The sequence below is a fragment of the Ipomoea nil genome, unplaced genomic scaffold (genome assembly GCF_001879475.1).
Source record: "Ipomoea nil cultivar Tokyo-kokei standard unplaced genomic scaffold, Asagao_1.1 scaffold1833, whole genome shotgun sequence".
Taxonomy (NCBI): domain Eukaryota; kingdom Viridiplantae; phylum Streptophyta; class Magnoliopsida; order Solanales; family Convolvulaceae; genus Ipomoea; species Ipomoea nil.
This window is the reverse complement of record NW_017618261.1, coordinates 215,263-229,710: the sequence shown is the minus strand read 5'-3', so window position 1 is coordinate 229,710 and position 14,448 is coordinate 215,263.

The following is a 14,448-nucleotide window of genomic DNA, read 5'->3' as shown; positions in this document are numbered from 1 at the left end:
ATGTAGGATTTGGTGTCTTCAATCGTGTTTGTGGTCCAACTTTGTGATTCGTTGGATTGATGTTGAGTCTTGTATGTTCTATGGAACTACTTTTGGTTTACCCGTTTGATAAGCATGCTAGTTTGATGTTGAAATGCTAGTGTGTGCGGTTTGTTCTTTCCTCTTGAGGTTGGCAACTTGTGTTAACCATCGTTTGGTGTTAGATTGTGATCCTTCGTTGTTGAGTATGGTTTCATATCTTTGTTGTGATCCATTGATTGATTCCTATGATGTGAACGTATGTAATTGTTGTGCCATTTGATGGAAGCATGTCTAAGGTTTATGGGGCCTTGGTTTTCCTCGTGTGGCCATGATTGAAATTGGTGGTGTGACCTGAGCGTAGGCTCATATGTTGGCGGTTGTGTGATATGAATTGTACCCTCGTGTACTAATATGTTGGCAGAAATGTTGGCCGTTGTTGGCGGGGGAACGACGGTTCTCGGAGGCTTAAGGTTGGAATCAGAAGTACAGGGGTTACTCAGAGGTAATGGTTGGAACTGTAATAAGGCCGGGGGTAGCCATAAGGTTGGAACTATGACTTTTGTGACATGTAGTTGTCACTGTGGCATGTAGTTACCCATGTGTGAATGTGTTTCTTTGCTACCAAGCATGTCTTGATGTATTCTACTTTGTGATCAGTAGAATACATCTCGAGTTGTATTGTTTACTGTTGGTATTCTTGTCTTGTTGTTGTCATGGGATGTTGATTTCCCTTTTTCCTTTGAGAGTGTGAAAGAGTCTTTGAAGTTGACTTCTCTCTATGGCTTTTGAAATGATATATACTGTATTTCGTTTCGAAAATGGTTTTGACTTAAACTATTTATATATGCTATTTAACGCGTATTGATGGGTTACCAGCAATGTTCGCTGACCGAGTGTCATCCCCTATCTTTATGTTGCTTTAAAGGTTTTGAGTAGCATGTCGGAGAGCGCGCTAGCAGTTCGTTAGTTAGTGTAGCTCCTTATGACTGTTTTGGTTAGACTTTTGGCCTGTGAGCCATGGATTTTTATGAGTATGACTTATACGTTTGTTTAGACTTAGCCTGTGCACCTATAGATGTATAGGTGTGGCATAACATCTCCCGTACTTGTCTTTTAGCTTCCGCTTTACTTTAATCTTGATGAGTACACTTTATCTCTTTATTAAGCTTTAATTGGTTTTTAAAAGTTGTGAAAATTGGGGGTGTTACAGTTGGTATCAGAGCCTAGGTTGAGCCTAGGATGTTAAGAGTTGGACTTTAAGAACCTAAGTTGAGCTTAGGTTAGTGCTTGTAAGTTGAGACTTTAAGTTGTTTAGTGAAGCCCTTAAGTGTTTAAGTACCTAAGGATAGGATTCTTAGGACGCGCGGTGAGGTTGTGAGCTATCTTTTGTTATCTGTGTAGTTCTTTTATCTTGTTCTCTTGTTAGAATTAGTAACTGGGGCTGCTGTTCCTGGTTGGTGTGAACCTTCTCGGTAAGTCGCCTCGTTTTGGGTTCGTTGAACACCTATCGAAAACTGTGGCTAAGAGGAAGAAGACTTGAAGATCTGCGGTTATAAGGTAGTCGAGTTGTGGTGGTTGCAGCTGGGCACGTGGTCAACGTAAAGAAGATAAACCGCTTTTCTCGCAACCTGGAGTCAGTTACATCAGTCCTCGTTCAAGAAAGCGACGTCGTCTCTCGTACGACATCGTCCTCAGTTCTACGTTAATCTCGAGAGTTGAAGTTTAAGCTTTGTGCAATCGAAACCCGACAAGAAGCAAAGACATCAATTGGAGTTCAAAGATCAAGACTTGAAGACCCTCATGCACGAGGGGGAGTTAAGAGCGGTCGTAGACGCTCTAAGAAGAAGTCAATTCACGCCAAGAGGTCGTTCGTGGGTCAACATGATAGAAGCCTCCCAGAGTTAAAGAGCTACGAGTCAATCTTGGACCTTTCTAAGTACAGAGAGTTGAAGTGTAAGTTCGAGGCGTTCAACATGGAAGTAGTTCTACCTAACCTTGAAGAAACCAAGAATGGTCAAGTTCAAAGCAATGAACTTGGAAGTAATAAAGATCAAGATGGCTATACGGGAAAAGCTTGGACCTTTAAAGTGCACGGAAAAGAGGAACCACGTTGGTAGTGAGTCGCCTGACCCTATGAAACGTGAAGAGGTTGAGTAGTAGTTGGTAAAGGAGGGTAACTTGTACCCCAATCGGCACACTCTAAAAGTGATGGTTAACATGAAGACTCTTGGTAAGGAGGTTTGGCAACAAGAAGGAAAGAAGACGTAACCTAGTTGCAATCAAACGTTGGGGCAGCCAGAAGACTCAAACTGACAAGAGCGAAGCAAAAACGAATTTGACCACCGAGTGTTCCTAAGTTGCAAATAAGACTATGTGCCGATGATTTCTGGTAAGAGACCTATCCTTAGCTAAGCAAGGAAGGAACGGGAAGTAGCTAATCTTGTATGGGGAGATTGAACAGTAAAAGGATAATACTCACATGAATGAACTCAAGGACGAGTTCTATTGATAGATCTTCATAAGTAAGACAGGTTCGTGCAGTAACGAAGTTTTCAGGGAAGACTTACCGTTAAACAAGACAAGGAAAGACAAAGTTGGTTTGTAGCCGACTACCTTATGAAGATGACAAGGTTATCAACGGTGAACAAGACTCGACCTACTGAGCTTCTAGTAAGGACAGGAGCAAATCTTTGGGCAAGGAGCCATGTAAGGCCTCCAGATGTTGACTTTGGTAAAGACAGCAAATTTACGAAAAAGTTCTACCATTTGCGTTTGGATTAAGGGTGCAGTTGAGCTCTACGATCCAACCAGCTTTAGATGGTTATCGGGGAAGAATCAAGAAGACAAGTTGAGAACTTGCGCTATGGAACTACAAAGGCCGTGGAATGTACCCCACGATCGAAGCAAGCTTCTTACAGTGATAGTTATCAATTGGGTTTACCCAGGACTCCTTACAAGATTTTGTGATATCAAGAGTACATGTAACACCCCTAAAATTTAAAACTTTGAATGCTTATGAAATAAAGGCAATACTGTTATTAAACCTCGAAAAAAAGCATAACTAAACATAAGTGTTTGGATTGCTATGCCACATCTGAGCTGGAGAACTCGGATGCACAGGCTATACTATCTATGTGACACCCTGAAATCCACATTCAATTAATGGATTAATTGAGTAATTAATCCTATTTCAATTTGTGAATTAATTCCTAAAATCCTGAAAATTCAATACTTGGGGACTAGTAATTGACTAGTCAACCCCAAAGTCAAAGCTGTACCTTGAGCTTTGTAAGGAGTTCCCTTGTTCCTTACACCTCTTAATGTTAGTAAGGGCATTCTTGACCTTTCACTTGTTGTTGGTAATGTAACCTAACCTAGTAGACCACCTTCATTCTCTCCTTACACTTTTCTAAAAATCTAGCTCCACCCTCTCTCTAAAAGGTGAGTAGCTTTTCTTCCAAGCCAAGTTGGAACCTTGCCAAAACTTCAAGAGTCGCTTCCAAGATTCAACCTTTCTTATATTTGGGCATCTAGGAGGGTAAGATCTAAGTTCATCTTGTGTTTTTGGTTTTATCTAAGGTGTCTTTTCTTAAAGATATAATCTTTATGATCTTTTGGTGTGTTCTTGAAGTGGGTTTGGAAGGTGAGCCTAGTGAGGAGCTTGTTGAGGTGTAAAGTGAAGTCTTTAGTCTACAAGAGGTAACCCATGCTCTACAAAATCTATTTTGTTTACCTATATGTGATTTCTTGGATTCTACATGTGTTTTGCTATGAAATGTGAGTGTTTATGCATTATCTTGTGAAAATGCATATCTAGAGCTTGTGTTTAGGGTTCTTGTGTGCCATTGCTTGGCATTTCCTTTGATTCAAGTCATTTTGTTGTATTTGGTGAGATTTGGCATGTTTTGGACTTGAATTTGAGTTTGGAGATGAAAATCCGCGAAGTGTTGTATTGTGGTACAGGGATGTACCCGCGGGCAGAACGGCGGGTAGGCGTCCAACCCGCCGCCCACCCGCAGGGTACATTAGTCGGGTAGCCTGTACCCGCGGGCGGAACTGCGGGTAGAGGCCTACCCGTGGGCCTACCCGCGGGTACGTATTGTGATGTTGATGGGGATTTGTTCCCCGTGATTCTTTTGACTCGGTATTTGGTCTTTTGACTTCCCGATGTTCTTTTGTGGAACTATTTGAGTGTCTTCTTGATGTTTCGTATGTCTAGAACTATATGGTAGGTATCCATGTAGGTCTTTGGTATCTTGAATCGTGCTAAGTGTTCAACATCGTGTTTCGTTGAACCCTGATGAGTCTTGTGTGTTCTTCGAAACTACCTTTGGTTTAACCGTTTGATAAGCATGCTAGTTCGGTGTTTAAATGCTAGCGTGTGTGTTGTTTGTACCTTCCGAGTGGTTGATGATAACTTGTGTTATTCATTGTTGTTGTTGGGCTGTGACCCATTCCTTGATTGAGTATGGTTTCATATCTTCGTTGTGATTCGTTGATTGATTCCTGTTGAGGTGTGATGTGTGTGTGGCTTTACCTGGATTGCACGATTGGTGGTATGGGACACTAGTCACCAAGGTATTGCAGCGGTCCTCGTGGTGGCCGTGACGTGATTATGGAGTTGTGACCTGTGTGTCAGGTTCATGTATTTCTTGGGAGAGGCATGTGTTGCCGAGGCATGTGTTTCTGTGTGCGTGATCGGTACCCTCGCATACTATGAAATCAGTGTTCTTGTTGGCGGTTTGTCGGTGGATGGGGACGACGGTCCTCGGAGGGAAAAGGTTGGACTTGGTGTACAGGGGTCCTGGAGGTAATGGTTGGAAGAAGATATAAGGTTGCGGGTAGCCATAAGGTTGGAACCGAGCATAAGGAAGGCATATCAACTCGTGATGGGTGATGTCACGAGGGCTTGTGTAGCCGTTGTTGTAAATTCTCTTCTTGTGACGTGTGTAGTCACAAAGGCATGTGTTGTCATCAGTCATGTCTTTATCCTTTGTGTTGTGGTATCCTTTGTGGTTTGGGATGTGTTCCCGTATCCTTGTTGAGAGTGTTGAGTCTTCTGTTGACTATGGCTCTTGGTTTTGCACTTATATACTTATGTATTTCGTTTCGAAAATGGCTTTATAATTTATATCTTATCTATGTATGATATTTCACATGTATTGGTGGGTTACCAGCATTATTCGCTGACCAGGCGTCGTCCCATGTTTTATTGTGTTCTTTCAGGTGATGTCTAGGCGAGTGCGCAGTCTAGTGCATGTTAGTGTAGCTTATCTCGCTTGTTTTATGGCCTGTGTGCCGGTTTAGTTGTAGACCTTCGAGACTATGGATTAGTTGTAAACAATGCAGATATTGTCGTAGCGTTCATCCTTTTTGGTGAACGTGGCATAACACCCTGTGATTTGAATTTATGTTTATCTAGTTATCCTTCAGTCTTCCACTGTATTTGTTGTTTAGCTCAGTTATCTGCATGTTTAAGGCTTTTAAATAACTTGTTTTTAGGGGGTGTTACAATCTAAGTATCCTCAAACAGTGTCAATACATCATCATGCCACGCAGGCCGATAAGGAAACTAACTAACTAAGCTTCGGTTCCTCTAGCGCGCTCCGGAGCTACTCGTCTGTGCCTGAAAACCAAATATATATGTTCAGCGAATAATGCTGGTAACCCACTCTAACGCGTTAAAATACAATATAGGTAGATATATATATATATATATATATATATATATATATATATATATATATATATATATATATATATATATATATATATATATATTATATATCAATAGAGGTCGGCGGCGCTGGTTTAAGCTTCGTTGAGGGTTCGGGGTCTGCTCAAGATTAGGGCCTTTCGGGCTTCGAAATTGAAGCCTGACACAAACTTCTCTATCTTGGTTGTCTCTGTAGGAACTAATTTGGGCACAAAACGGGCCAGCTCGAGGAATCGTTTGTGGTATTCCATGACGGTGGTCATCCCTTGTTTTAGGTGGAGGAATTCCTCGTACATGGTTGTTCTTACGTGTGCGGGGTAGAACCGTTCTCGCAACCGTGCTTTTAGGCCTTCCTAGTTGAATCCTGGTTCTTGCCTATAAGTGGGTCCCTCGTGGATCCACCAAAGGTCGGCCTCGTGTCCGAAGTAGAATGAGGCTATCTCTACACGGCGTTCCTCTGGGCATTCCACTAACCCGAGGATTTTGTCGAAGGTTCGGATCCATTCTTCGAGGATCGTGGGATCCTCTTCCCCTGAGAAGGTGGGTGGTCGATGGTTTGAAACTTGGCGAGTGACATCCGAGTTTCCGTTTGGTGGTGGTGGTTGTCGATTGTTATTATGGAGGACCGCGTCGCTCAGTGCCTGGGCGACCTAAGTCAGTTGTTGTAGATTCTGAGCTGGAGGATTGTGAGTGGAGGGTTCGGGGGTCCTTGATTGCCTTCTGTTTGGTGTCATGCTGATGGTCTACGGGGCCAATGTTTATTATAATGATGAGTTAGTGTGTTGCACCCTTACCTTGATGCGATAAGCGTAGGGGGAGTTCTTAAATTAAATGTAGAATAGTGAGGGGAAGGATATGCATATAATGACATGTAAACCCACAATCTCACTGCGCGTCCTAAGTTTCCTGAATCCTAAGTTCCTAAATACCTAGAGTTCAAGCCTAATGTCCTATAGTCTTGTCTTAAGAGTCTTATCCTAGGGTCAAACTTAGGGTCTGATACCAACTGTAACACCCCTAAAATTTAAAACTTTGAATGCTTATGAAATAAAGGCAATACTGTTATTAAACCTCGAAACAGAGCATAACTAAACATAAGTGTTTGGGGTGTTATGCCACATCTAAGCTGGAGAACGCAGATGCACAAGTTATACTATCTAAGTATCCTCAAACAGTGTCAATACATCATCATGGCACACAGGTCGATAAGGAAACTAACTAACTAAGCTTCGGGTCCTTTAGCGCGCTTCGGTGCTACTCGTCTGTGCCTGAAAGCCAAATATATCTGTTCAGCAAATAATGCTGATAACCCACTCTAACGCGTTAAAATACAATATAGGTATATATATATATATATATATATATATATATATATATATATATATATATATATATATATATATATATATATATATATATGTTCCAATTTTGGGCAATTTTATTTATATGGCTTTTCAGCTGTACGTTCTTTGAATGGTTTAAAAATCCTAACAGTATAGCTATTATACAGATTTATTAGATTAGATTCAAAATATTGCTAATACAATTTTTTTTTTTTTTGTGCGAGGATGAGCTGGGTGAATCGTTTGTGAAAGCAGATAAGAGAATGATACATAAGCAAGCTACAAACCTTACACAGATATTAGTTTCCAACTAACCTTTATTTACTGCATTTTGCTTTCTTTTGTTGCCTATAATGGTGGACTTGGTCAGTTTCTTCATAGTACTCCAGCTTGATTTTGAACTTGAAGTGCAATAGTATTTGATTTTTTAGAGTGTTTGTATTTGTTTGATAAGAATAGTATGAGTTCTACTTGATGTATATTCAAAATATTTTGAATTGTAGCAAAATTAATATGCTTGTAAATTATCATTGTGTTTAGGGATGTCAATTGGGCCAGCCTACTCGGTTTCGGGTTAGCCCTGTCGGGTTATCGGGCTAATCGGTTTATTAATATTTTATTCTCGGATTCGGTTTGGCCCTAACCCTAAACTTCGGGTTGTCGGGCAAATCGGGCGAGTTGAACCATCTGAACTAAAATTAGAAATTAAAAGTGAGTACCCATATTTAGAGTATGGATGACAACGGGGCGGGTCGGGGCGAAGCGGGTCGGAGGCGGGAAGTATACTCCCCGTCTCCTTCCTCAACGGGAAATTGAAAATAGTCTCTGTCTACGTTCCCACGGAGAATTTGGCGAGGACGAAAAATCTCGTCCTCATCAATTTTTAGTCAAAATATTAGATTAATATTGTTTTAAATTTTAAAAAACTAAAAACTTAGGTTTTAATTTAAACCGGGAGTGCGCCAAACGTGCCGCGGCCGGCCACCAGCCCCAGCCTGGGGCCAGCGATGGTCACCCCAGCGTGCTGAGGCGCTAGGGCCACGCTGGGCCGCGCTAGGGTCACGACCCCCGCCCGGGACCAGCGCCCCGGTCGGCGCCCTGGTCCGGCCACCGGCGCCGGCCCCCGCCCGGGGCTGGCTATAGCCACCCCAGCGCGCCGGGGCGCTAGGGCCGCGCTCCGGCCGTGCTGGGGTCACGACCCCCGACCAGGGCCAGCGCCCCGGTCGACATCCCTATTCGGCAACCGGCGCCGGCCCCCGCCTGGGGCAGGCTATGGCCACCCTAGCGCGCCGGGGCGCTAGGGCGCGCTGGGGTCGCGACCCCCGACCGTGGCCAGCGTCCTTGTCCGGCCGCCGGCGTCGGGCAACGCCGGCGGCCCCTCCTGGCTTCCGGCCCAATCTCTTTGCCTCCCCCTGTCGGCCCAATTACGTAAGCCCTCTGCGTCCATGGCCCACCTCCAATATCCCCATCACAAGTCCCCCACTCCATTTAGGTATCTTGATACCTAACTGGAGTAGAAGTAGGGTTTTTGCTCAGTCCTTTTTTCGCTCAGATTAGATAAATGGTTCCCCCTTAAAATCTCAACTACTCCCATCCCCCCTATTTAAAGCTAATTTTTTCCTTGTCACCTCCACGTCCTCTCATATTCTGCTATAGCCAGCTCCCCTCACCCCAGCTGACCGCTCTATACCCAGCCTCGGCCCCGCGCTATTCACACCATGAGCTTCCCCCAATCAGCGCCGTCATCTCCTACTGCTCACCCCGTCGCTCCTATCCCTGGTCTGGCAGCCACTTTGCCCCCTAACCGGGCTTGGGGATTTTCGGTATCACCCGTTCGCCCATCACCGCCGCCAACTATCCGGCCCTCTCTAATCCATCTTCTCGTCCTGCTCAGAGGTCGCTCCCTATGTCGCCCATGTCACCTCATGCTCCTCCTACTGCCGGTATTTCCGTCCGCCATCTTGATCCTTCTACTCCCCGCGGCATACGTGCTAAAATCTCTAAGGCCGTACTTGATTGTTTGGACGGATGGCTGGGCCCAAATGTTGAGATTACCGTGCCCAGGGAGGACCGGACCATGACCGATCCCCCATCGGCTGATAGGGTGGCCGTGCATTATCACTCAATCCAGGCAGGCCTTCCGTTTCCCCCCTCATCCTCTTGTCTGGACGTTTCTTGAATGCCATGGGATAGCGCCCTGTCAAATGACTCCGAACGGTTATCGCTTTATCACCTGTTTTATCACCCGGTGCCGAGAAATCCTGGTAGCACCTTCCCTATCTTTACTTTTACATGTTTTCAACGTGAGCCAAAGTGGGTCGTCTTTTCTCCACCTTCAACTTGTCTCTAATCACCCCTTCGTGACCTCGCTGCCCTCTCTCCCAAAAAATTGGAAAGAGAAGTTTGTATACCTTCGTTATCCCACTGATGATTCTGGGCTGGGGTTTAGTAACGTGTGGGTGCAGCGCCCTCCTCTCTATACGCCTCCCGGCTATTCAGGTCTGGATGATGACAGGGCGCGACTGTGCGCCGATGGTCCCCATGATCACCGTAGGTACCATGAGCCCTCTCAGCTCCACCAACTTAGCACCAGTCCTCCTCTAGGTACGTGTATATATATATATATATATATATATATATATTTCTTTTTCTTTTTTTTTGTACGTGTATGTATATGTCACTTATTTTTGTACGTGTATGAATATTCGTGCACACGTATGCCCGGGCTGATCCGCTGGTGGTTGGGGCATTCAGATCGTTCTGGTGAAGGTATGGTTGAGGCCATGTTAGGGTGGCAGTCTGTGCAGGAGTACCAGGATTATACGGGCCCTCCACTTGTACAGGTCCTCCAGGAATGGCCCACTACCCCCGGGGGCAGGGCGGCCATGGGGCCGGTAGCGGAGGTGTGGTTGCGCGAGACGCTAGAAGGTCAGACCATGTTGGTGCAGGAATGCAATGCGGCGTTTTACATGGGGCAACGAGATATGCAGGACAAGCTTTACGGGAAGCTGGAACGTCGGTTCACCTCTTTCAGTATTGAAGGGTGGAAACTGCCAGACGTCCTTCCTCTTCGACCTACTCGAGCTCAGGACACTCCTTCTTCTACCACGCCCGCTGGCAGTGATGTGCTTATGACTCCCGAGGCGGCCCAACATGGTGTGACGTCGTCTGTTGCGGCTCCCTTGGAACCTATGGCCGGATCTGGTATTGTCGGGAGCGTAGACCCTTCCGATCTCCATCTCACTATCAACTCAAGCTCCGGATTTTCTAGCACGGCTGCCGCTTCTGCAGCCCCATAGCCTTTAGGCATAAATTGCGGATTTTTTTTTTTTGTAATTTCGGATATTTCGGCAACCTTAATAATCTAGTGATAATCTAGTTACGTCTTCTTCTTTTTTTCGCCATGCAATTTGCCGCCAACTCCATGCGGCTTGCCGGGGGCAAGTCCGCGCATGTGGGTTGCGATAACCCACATGCCCCATCCGCCAACGCCATGCGGCTTGCCGGGGGCAAGTCCGCGCATGTGGGTTGCGATAACCCACATGCCCCATCCGCCAACGCCATGCGGCTTGCCGGGGGCAAGTCCGCGCATGTGGGTTGCGATAACCCACATGCCCCATCCGCCAACGCCATGCGGCTTGCCGGGGGCAAGTCCGCGCATGTGGGTTGCGATAACCCACATGCCCCATCCGCCAACGCCATGCGGCTTGCCGGGGGCAAGTCCGCGCATGTGGGTTGCGATAACCCACATGCCCCATCCGCCAACGCCATGCGGCTTGCCGGGGGCAAGTCCGCGCATGTGGGTTGCGATAACCCACATGCCCCATCCGCCAACGCCATGCGGCTTTCCGGGGGCAAGTTCGCGCATGTGGGTTGCGATAACCCACATGCCCCATCCGCCAACGCCATGCGGCTTGCCGGGGGCAAGTCCGCGCATGTGGGTTGCGATAACCCACATGCCCCAACGCCATGCGGCTTGCCGGGAGCAAGTCCGCACATGTGGGTTGCGATAACCCACATGCCCCATCCGCCAACGCCATGCGGCTTGCCGGGGGCAAGTCCGCGCATGTGGGTTGCGATAACCCACATGCCCCATCCGCTTGATGTCTGTAATACTCAATGCAATGTGTGAAAATCACGGATATTATTAACATGCGACACAATGTCTCCTACAAGGGAAATATAAGTCTCTTACGATGCAACATACCACGGTAATGCCATGGGAGTCGCGTTATTTGTCACTCCTTGAGCTATTCTATCTACTGAAAGAACCTTCGCAGGTGGTGGGCGTTCCATACGCGGTCTACGGTCCTGCCCTACATTGTTTTGAGTTTGTAAGTGCTTTTGTGCACTGACTCCGCCACTTCGTATGGCCCCTCCCAGTTTTTGGCCAGCTTGCCTCCCTGAAGCGGTTTGTTGGCTTCTCGTCGTCGTAGGACTAGGTCGCCGACCTGGAAATTGCGGGGGCATGTCCTTGCGTTGTGGTAGCGTTGTATCGCCTGTTGATAGATAGCAATATTTCGCTTGGCTGCATCCCTCCTTTCCTGTAGGAAATTTAGTTCAAGCCGAAGGTCCTCATCATTCTGGCCAGGTTGGAATCGCGTGCTCCTACTCGCGGGGGTTATCACTTCTTCTGGTGTCCGTGCTTCGCACCCGTATGTGAGGGCGAAAGGGGTTTCCCCCGTTGCCTTTCGGAGGGTTGTTCTATAGGCCCATAGTATGGACGGTAGTTCCTCGTACCAGGTGGATCCTGTTGCTTCGACTCTCTTCTTAATTCCGTCAATGATGGTGCGGTTGGCGTTCTCTACCTGACCATTGGCTTGGGGATACGCCACGGCTACCTTGATATGCTCCACCCCGTAATAAGCGCAAAAATGAGCAAAATCTTGGTTGTCAAACTGCTTGCCGTTAAAATGTAATCAACAATTAAAGTAATTATATAATGATATGATTTTAATAAAATGATAATTAAAGAATAGGAAAAAGATATGATAGGTATATGTGTATGGTAATAATGATGGAGTTATGAATGTTAGAATTAAATAGTAACGGTGTTATAACGGTGTAAGGGTACTTTTGTTTAACAAGAATGTAATAGGGACAATTTTGTTCATTATAATTGAAATATACAACATTTAATGAAAAATGTATACGTTTAGTATAATATTCCTGAAATTGTCCCTATTCAGGGAAAATATTCCCTAAAAAATAGGGAAAATAGGGAAAATATTCCTGAAAAATTATATTATATGTTTAGTATAATAACAACATAATAACGTTTAGCATAATAGGGAATTAAAAATTAAAAATTAAAAATTAATCTTTGGTAAGTAAATTAATTCCTTATAAATTAAGTTATTACTTACGCCGTATTAGGTTATTACCTTATAATAATAGTTCAGCATAATAACATTATATTATTCCTTAAATTCTTACCAAAGAATATTTCCTTATAAATTACATTATTTTCTTACCAATTATGCTTTATTAATTATTTTATCAATAAATTAATAGTATAGATTTGACCAATAAAGTATTTACTTAATTGACTACAAAAATTTGAGCGGAAAAATGAAATAGGAGGATTTTACTCTTTATATATATATATATATATATATATATATATATATATATATATATATATATATATATATATGATAAATTACAGATTATTTTAATAAGCTTATTATTATTAAATTTGTGCGATTAAATAGTAATATTCAATTTGGTTCTATTATTTTTGCACAATCTTCCTTAAAAGTTCTTGATACTACCGATTGTTTTCCATTTTTCTTTTTTAAGGGAAATAATCATATTATTAATAGATGTTTGGGCTGGAAACTACACATGATAATTTTATTTTTATTAACAGTATAGAAATTTTTAATTTCATTAGACTTTAAATAAATGTTACCATAATACAAAGATATGAGAATATATTCTATTAATAAAAAATAAAATTCTCTCTTCATAACACAAAGAGAACAATAAAAAAACACCATCATATACTCAAATCAGTACTTAAAACACAACAGACAATATTTTAAAAAAATATTGAATGGCACAAATAATCCATACTCTAAAAACAAAAAATATAAGAACATTGATTTTTATAAGAATTTAATTACAGGAAATCATCAAGTTTAGGCCAATAAAAGCAAAAAACACTAAATGGTGCTTCCAAGCATGCACATATAAAGATATTTTAATCTACTGGCCTTCAATTCTTTCTCAGAATCAGAAGAAATATCTTCATCAAGTGAAGATGAACCGCTTTCCACCACCTTCATCAGATGGCTTTGTTGACCGCAACTTTCGCTTCTCTCTTAACTACAAATATACCAAAAAAACAGTGAACTCGGGTAGTATCCCCTAATGACTCCGTAACCATTGCATCGCACAAATAACAAAAACCATGTCTGGAACTAAAATATATAAACAATATTACAAAATTATTGTTTTAAACAAACCAATAATACGACAAAATACATATAATACAAAATTTCAAAAACAAAACAATAATTAAAAACTATGGAAGATCAATTATAGACAAAAATAAGACAAAAAAAATATTTTTCTAAAAAAATTATACCTTTTTGCATTGGCTTAGTCAGAGCAACTACAACTGGTCTAGAGTGGCATCAACCCGGAGAAATCAAAGATAGAAATAGCTAGAAGAGAAATTGTACCTTTAATATTACATTGATAAATCGGTGATGAGAGAGGCACCTGCAAAGGAAAAGAATGATGCAATGTAAAATGAATACTTATAATTTTTTTAGGTATAAACTCATTGTATTTATAGGTGAAAAATATAATAATTATAAAATTGTAAAATTTTTCAAAAGGAAAGTGTATTTATTTATTTAAGGTATTGCCATAATCAATTCATTATATTGATATTCATAATCAAGACATTATATTAATATTCCTAATTAATCTTATTCCTAATTAATTCATAATATTGATATTATTAAATTGCCTTTTAAGTATATATAATTAATTAAATTTGAATATTACACAAATGCCCTTAAGTTTTGGGGGGAAAATTTGAGAAGAAGGATTTTACTTTTATATATATATATATATATATATATATATAGATATATAGATATATAGATATATAGATTATATAAGGACATTTCAGTCATTGTATTACTTATTTCTTTTCAATTTTCTGTAATTCTATTTCTGCATTTCAAACACTGTAATTTGAATTCTTATTTTATTATTTTCTCATTCCTTTCTCTTCTAATTCGTTACTTCCAACCAGCATATCTTCCTTGACGCTATTTTGAAAGCCTGTCGTATGAGTGGCAACTGGCAAAGTCTTACTGAGTTACCGTCGTTTAATTTTTTTTCCTTGTA